Raw genomic sequence first — 7,012 nt, 5'->3', positions numbered from 1 at the left:
CATAGTATTTCATTCCAAAGTACATAATAATTATTTTAGGAGTTAAATCCACACTCATTTCACTATTCAGACAATCGTAACCTTATATGCTAAAAGAATCTCATGTACGCGATCGTGAAAGATGTCGTCGCCAATCAACTTAAGCACATTCGACAAGGATTAACCTTTCATTGTCTTGTACATAAACTAACACAGTAGCTGCATCTCATATGTGTTAAATTTGAAGTGCAAATTAAAATTAAAATTAAAACTAATTGGTAGCATGAGAAAAACTATTATTTATTGAATAACAAACACCTAAAAAAGAATCTTTTACTCAAAGGAGATGATTTTGGTGAGGATTTTTTTTTTCCTGCAACCAACTCTACTGAATGCCTTTTCTGAGATTGACACCATTCACTTTCTTACAAATGAATGAATGCAAATGATAGTGCACCAAAAGCATGAAAGAGTCAAAAAGTTGTGAATTTCAAATAATAAACGTGGCGGGTTTAGGGAAAAAAAAAGAGAAATAATGAAAACAAAAGAACAAAAAAGGCCCTCTCCTCGACTCAAAATTGAGCACTATTCTTTGCGTTTTATATTATTTGGTGCGGTTCCTTTTCTACAAAGCATAATCCAGAAATTACCAGTAATGCTGTTTGAAAAGTACGTCGAAATCACGATCCGAACAGAGCACCGGTTAAGGTTCCGAGCTAACTTGCAATGAGCCGAACAGCGGGACTAGCTAGAAAACAGATAAAGTAATAGTATTGTGTAGCGTACCTTTTCTGGTCTTTTCATTCATTATTTATAGAGTCCTTTGAGATAGTCACGAGAGAGTCCAAAGTTATCCCTCTACCCTTAGTAATTATCCCATTCTTGAATATGAGTCATACTAGGTCACGAGGGATGGAGTCCCTCTTGAACCCTACTTTGGGCCTTATTCCGATGGATCAGGAGTCCTTAGTCAGTTCAACCTCCGGAAGATCCGTGGTTGAGGGCCGAACAGACTCGTCAGCTCGGCTGAACCGACACTGTGTCCGTGGGGAATTGGCCCCTCTACACTGTCTAAACCTTTCTACTCTTCTACTTGCTCACAGGATGACAATTGCATACCATTTTAAAGATAAAAAAGGTTGTAGATCTTCAAAGTGATCAAGGGCATTATATATGAATCAGCTATGAATTTATGATCGAGAATTTATATATAGCCTCCTCTCGTTGTTTTTTCATTAAATTTACTTTGCAGGTTTGTCGATTTTTTCTCTTGGTTCTTAACTTCAGAAGCAGATTGAACGAATGGAGTTACATTTTCAAGATAATGGTACAATTTATTTGGCCATTAAAATATTATCAGGACTTCATTTTAAATAGTCCCATGGAAGTTGAAGACTATCAATCCATACCTACTATCACAAGATGATTATGCATTTTCTTCAGTCTCAGGGTTGAGAATCTTTGGTTGATTGCGAAATAAGCAATCTTCATTTTAGCACTTGGTGATTTTTCATTGGTGTGGATTTGTGTGGCGGGGCCGCGGGATTTTGGCACAAAACAAAAAAGATCTGAAAGCAGAAAGCATCCTTACTTCAATGGACGGTGGCCGGTGGGTGGACCGCCGCAGCTTACGTTGGAAATTCAACAGTCAGCCAAACTCTAAGGTACCTGTCTTGTCTTTTAACTCTTTTTTTTTAAATCTTTTTCTAAATATTTCATGCGATAAGAAGTACCTTTTTTTCTTGAGGAAACAACTTTACTATTTACTTTTTCAATAAGCGTTACTTTTTTATTTTTTATTTTTTTCGAGGGGATGCACTTATTATTAATGATAGTTTACCCAATGATAATTAGGATTTTTTAGGATAAAGAGCTCATGGGGCTTATTCTTGATTGATTATTTTTTTGATTTTATATAATCAGTTTTTTTGTGATGTTCTCAATTGCTTTCATATTCAGATTATTGATATTGTTAATAATGAATAAAATTAAAATCCTAAATTATTCAAAGAGTAGCTTTTGCTGATTTTGATTATTCTCTATAATCACTTTTTATAATTAAATTTTTATATAATCTAAAGCAAACGAGAACAAGGCCATAGTAAACTGCTAAGCTTAGATTCGCCTCTGAAAATTTGTGTTGGTGATCAAGAAATTCTTTTTTGATCCTATCACCTACTGTTATGTTATGCCCAGAGAAAGTTTGGCATCTATGTTTGCCAGTGATCTAGGCCTGCTTGTTTCTCTTGTTTTCTCCATATTTTGTTTTTTCCAAGTCTTGGCTACTTTACAAGTAGATCACCAAATCACCAAACTCGAATTTTGCTGGACAATGGCATTTGCACTGACTGTAGAATCTTCTATGTTCAAGCTAGTATTTCAAAGATTTTCTAATCCGCAGTTGATTTGTTAGACTGGAGCCCTGAAATTAACATGGACTATATATATATCTCGAGAGAAAATTTTGGATGGTTTAAAAAAGCATTCCATGTATGATTTGCTTCTATAAACTTCAATTTTCGATGCTAAAACTTATCATATGAGAGAGTTACACATACAAGAAAGCAAATATGTTGTTTGGATTATACCACCTTGATATGAATGGATTCTTCGGGTGCGTTTGATAAAATTAAAATTTAAAAATTAAAATTTGAACTGTGAATCCATTAAATTATTGAATTGTTAAGTATTAAATTTAATACATTTGAGCGCACATCACATTTAGTGATAAGTGAATAACTTATCGCTTAATTTTGGGAGCAAGTTTTGCTTAGAAAATTCAGTGTCACTTAATTAATTCAGATATTTAATTTTTGATTATCAAACGGTCTGAACATGTTAAGATCTAAATCCATTAAATTTAAGTGCTGAATTGAATTATCAAACAGGAGCCTTAATCTTCCTTCACAATAAACGGGTCTTCAGTAATTGGCTATATATTCCTCAAGAAACAAAAATCAGCTAAATTTTTTTTCTTAGGCAATATGAATAAGCAAACAGACTAGTTTTCCATAATATTGGGCCTATCTTGGGACCTCTTATTAGACTTGCAAAGTTAATTTGAGCTTCTCAGGCTGGACCTCCATTTCGCATCGACAATGGGCTGCAAAATGTTGTCGACAGAAGTGTGGTGTACGGAGTACTAATGTGTCACAAAATTAAAAGGTTCAAGTTCGGGTCTTCTAGGATTTTATTTCTCTAGTGCATTTCATTTCAGTTAGATTTGTTTATAGGTATAGAGATTGGAGCTTCTGATAGAAATCCCATTTTATCAATTTTCAAGAAGAATAAAGTTCTTAGTTTTGTTTCATGAGAGTAAAAGTTGTTTGGTGGAAAGTTTTTTTTTTTTTTTCTTTTTGAAGAGTGGAGTAGTGCATAAAAAGTGAAGTAACTAATTGTATATATCTGTTTAAAGAGAAAATGATGAACAGAAATCGGTATTGGATTCAGAATTTGTAGCTGTTTAGTACATAATTAATGTTGTCGTACGTAATTAAATTTTCTTCATGTATACCATACAAGAAATTGCTTCATAAAGAAAAGCTACTTTCTTGACCTTGGTGCATGCATATATAAAGTTTTCTTCGTTAAACTTTTCTTGATGTTTTCATCTTTTCAGCTGTAACATGAGTAGTTCAGAGTTGCTATTCAGCAAGTTGAGGGAAAAAAAAATATTTGCTTTCAATGTCATTTACTTATCTTTCATATGAACACGAGTTTATCTTATTAGTTCCCATCGAAGTAGTTAAAACTACGTTTAGGTCGTTTTCATGATTAATTTTTAGCTTGACTATCTACTCTATCCAATGTCCACGGTAAATTCTTTATTTAATAACTTTGCAGGGCCATGTAATTAAAATATCAGCTGAGCTGATCCTTCGTAAAATGATTAGAATAGATTAACATTTCAACAACTAGATTATTTTTTCTGGGCACTCTTCGCATTGTAGAGAAAAAGCTGCCAGTCATGGGATAGGTGGAAAGAAATAAATGAAGTATCTTTCATATTTCTTTTCTTCTTGCCATTTTGTCTAGTTGAGTAGAAAAAGGCTGAGCACATGAAAATATAGAATCATTACTAGCTTCTTGATTGAGATAAGAACATTTTTTAGAACGATGGGCTGTGAGCTAGATTCTATTATGATAAACTAATTGCTTGCATCCCATTAGAATTCACAACTTTAATCCATGCGAACATGATTTCTTTGCATTTGGGGATGCTTCATTTACGAAAATGAGGACTTGAATCTATGCATGTATAAAGGCCTTGAAGATATGTTGACTGATTATGCATGGCTGAGCATCACACACAAGAATTGGGAGGAAAAAGCATGCAATTTTAGGGCTCTTTACTATAAATAAGGGTTAAATCCAATAGACACCCTCAAAAAATGCCTTTTTTTTTTTCTTCCCTCACATTGTCTTCTGAATATTTAGTTCAACCAATTCACCTGCAGCGCAATTATAATTTTTTCAATCAGGAATAATTGGATCGGGAAATCATGTCTAGATAAGATATCTCATCGATCGGCTTGGAAGATGCGTTTTAATTAGCTGCCTATTCGCCACAATCTCTGGGTGTAAGATTAGGGTTAGTTTCATTTTAGCCCACCAACTGTACCTCAACTCTTGCTTGTCCCTAAACCACAAATTGATACACTTTAGTCCCTAAATTATAAAAGACATTCCACTGAAGTAAATTATTAACAGAATTTTCAAAACTAACGAAGTACTGGTTATACAAGTAGCATGATTTTATGTTGCAATAGTATAGAAGGAAAATCATATAAAAAAATTGTGAAAATTTTATAGAATCTTCTCATAGTGTGAGTACATAAAAGCATTTCGAAAGAAAGTTCAAAATCCTTCAATTAGGGTGATTTGCACCTCAGTTTTGGATACAATAAACATGTATTATACCCTAAATTAAAAATTGAACATGTCCTACAAAAAAGAGGCATGCCAGCATCTATCTAGAATCCTGAGGTTATATCATAATGGAGATTCTAAAACAATTGTCTCCTTTTCAACACATAAATCAGTTGCTATATTTAATTTCGTTTGATTTGTTGACCTGCAATCTAAATACTTGTACGCCAGAGGAAGTCGATGGTTACGGGTTGATCATACATAGTTTTCTTTAATATTTCTTTTTCAGATTCTGATTAGGTAATCTACACGTATCTATAACTATATATTTAGTCTTGATATTAAGGGGTCCAGTGCTCTGCTTACCAAATTTACTTGCACAAGATAGTGTTTTTGATTGGATGATTAACGAAACATTGCCTGCAAAAATGGTCCCTCTTGTGCCTTAAATCCCAAATAGTCCATGCATAAACTGCTGGAAAAAAGTATATCTCATCCATTAATCAATGGTTACTGCACCTATTAAGTTCATTAGTTTGAGCAACCTTGTAATAGTAAGTGAAAAACCTGCAGTATCTTTTGAAAGATAATGATTGATGTTCAGAAACCTTATTGCTGCACTCATGCTCACACTCTTCTTTTTTTTTTTTTTTTTTTAAATTCATATGTTACCCTAAAGCCAAATTTCTGAAAATTGTAAGTTTCAATCAGGTTTGACCACGTTAACTTGGCGAAATCCACTTGTGATTTGGATAAGATTTGTTGATTAAATTATATTTCATGAGATGGTATGCAAATGTATAATGCAAATTTTACGCCTTAAACCAAAGTTAAGTCTAGTTTTGCAAATGATCGACTCGTCGATGACAAGTGATATTTGCACCCTAAAAATAGTTTTGGACACTCCATTCTAATATTTTATTATGTAAAGAAAGGTGCAGTGAGAATATCGTATTTATTGTTTGGGCAAATTTAACACTTTTATGGATAAAAAAAAAAAAGCAGGTCTGCACACAGAGGTGAGCCAAACCAAACCAAACCTCCTATTAGGTTTTACGTACATCAGAAAGCCATTCAATGTCAGACCAAACCTCCTAAACACAAACATATACATGCGAATACTAATATTAGTATAATGTAAATAGCAGATTTACAACACATTTTTATGCCAATTATGAAGGATTAATTCGTAATAAAGATAAGTAAGCTGATCTAAGTGCATGTGGATCAATTTTTTTTTCCTTTTACTAATTGAGTTCCACCAATAAAAGTTTGTAGACAATCTTTGAAATTACAGCTCCATGTGTGTTTAACGTATTATCTTGACGAAACGTATAAGATCCCAAGAGGCTGCTTTGTCTATCTCAAATAGCATTATCTTTAATGACCGCTTACCTTCTGAATTACATTGGAAAGCTGTTAAACTTCTTGACTGTTTCTGAAATACAGATGAAATGGTTACCAGTTTCTTCTTTATTTAGGGGCGATTTGACATATTACAGCTTTGTACCTACCTTAGAAAAAGACTTGGAAAAAGCGCACGATAGTTTGTCCTCCCAAATATCAGAATGGTAAGTCAACTGAAGGAAAAGTGTATTCCTATTGCTTGGCAATTTACAAGAAGTAGATAACCTTGGGTATGGAGACAATGTCCCAACTCCAAACCAAATCCACAGTTGAGGAATGGATTAATGAAGACCAAACTTTGATATGGTTGCTAAATGAAAAAACTGATTTGTCAGGAAACAAAACAATCTGCTCACTTGAAAGATAGATCATAAAAACCATTTACTTCTGACTAGTTGATCTGATTAAAATTTTAGTCACCATCAACTGAGCTATGATTTTTCTTTTTTTTCTTTTTTTTTTTTGTGTGGGGGGGGGGGGGGGGGGGTGTTGAGGACTAGCTACAAACAGCTATGGAAAAAAAACTAATTCACACGATCATTGTCAAGAATAGTTATTCCACTAAACATTCCATAGAAAAGCAAGTGCTAAGCTAAGTCCCTACAACAATACCATATTTTAGGTTGGCTTCCATGCATGAATCTATTATGAAAAATCAATTTAGAAACGATGAGAAAGATATAATTACACACAGTTTAGTGTCCAAAGCAAATGATTTGGAAAATAGAAAATATAAAATAGTTGAATTGAAGTACTT

Source organism: Coffea arabica, chromosome 6e (assembly GCF_036785885.1).
Source record: "Coffea arabica cultivar ET-39 chromosome 6e, Coffea Arabica ET-39 HiFi, whole genome shotgun sequence".
Classification (NCBI taxonomy): Eukaryota; Viridiplantae; Streptophyta; class Magnoliopsida; order Gentianales; family Rubiaceae; genus Coffea; species Coffea arabica.
This window is presented reverse-complemented; position numbering follows the sequence as displayed.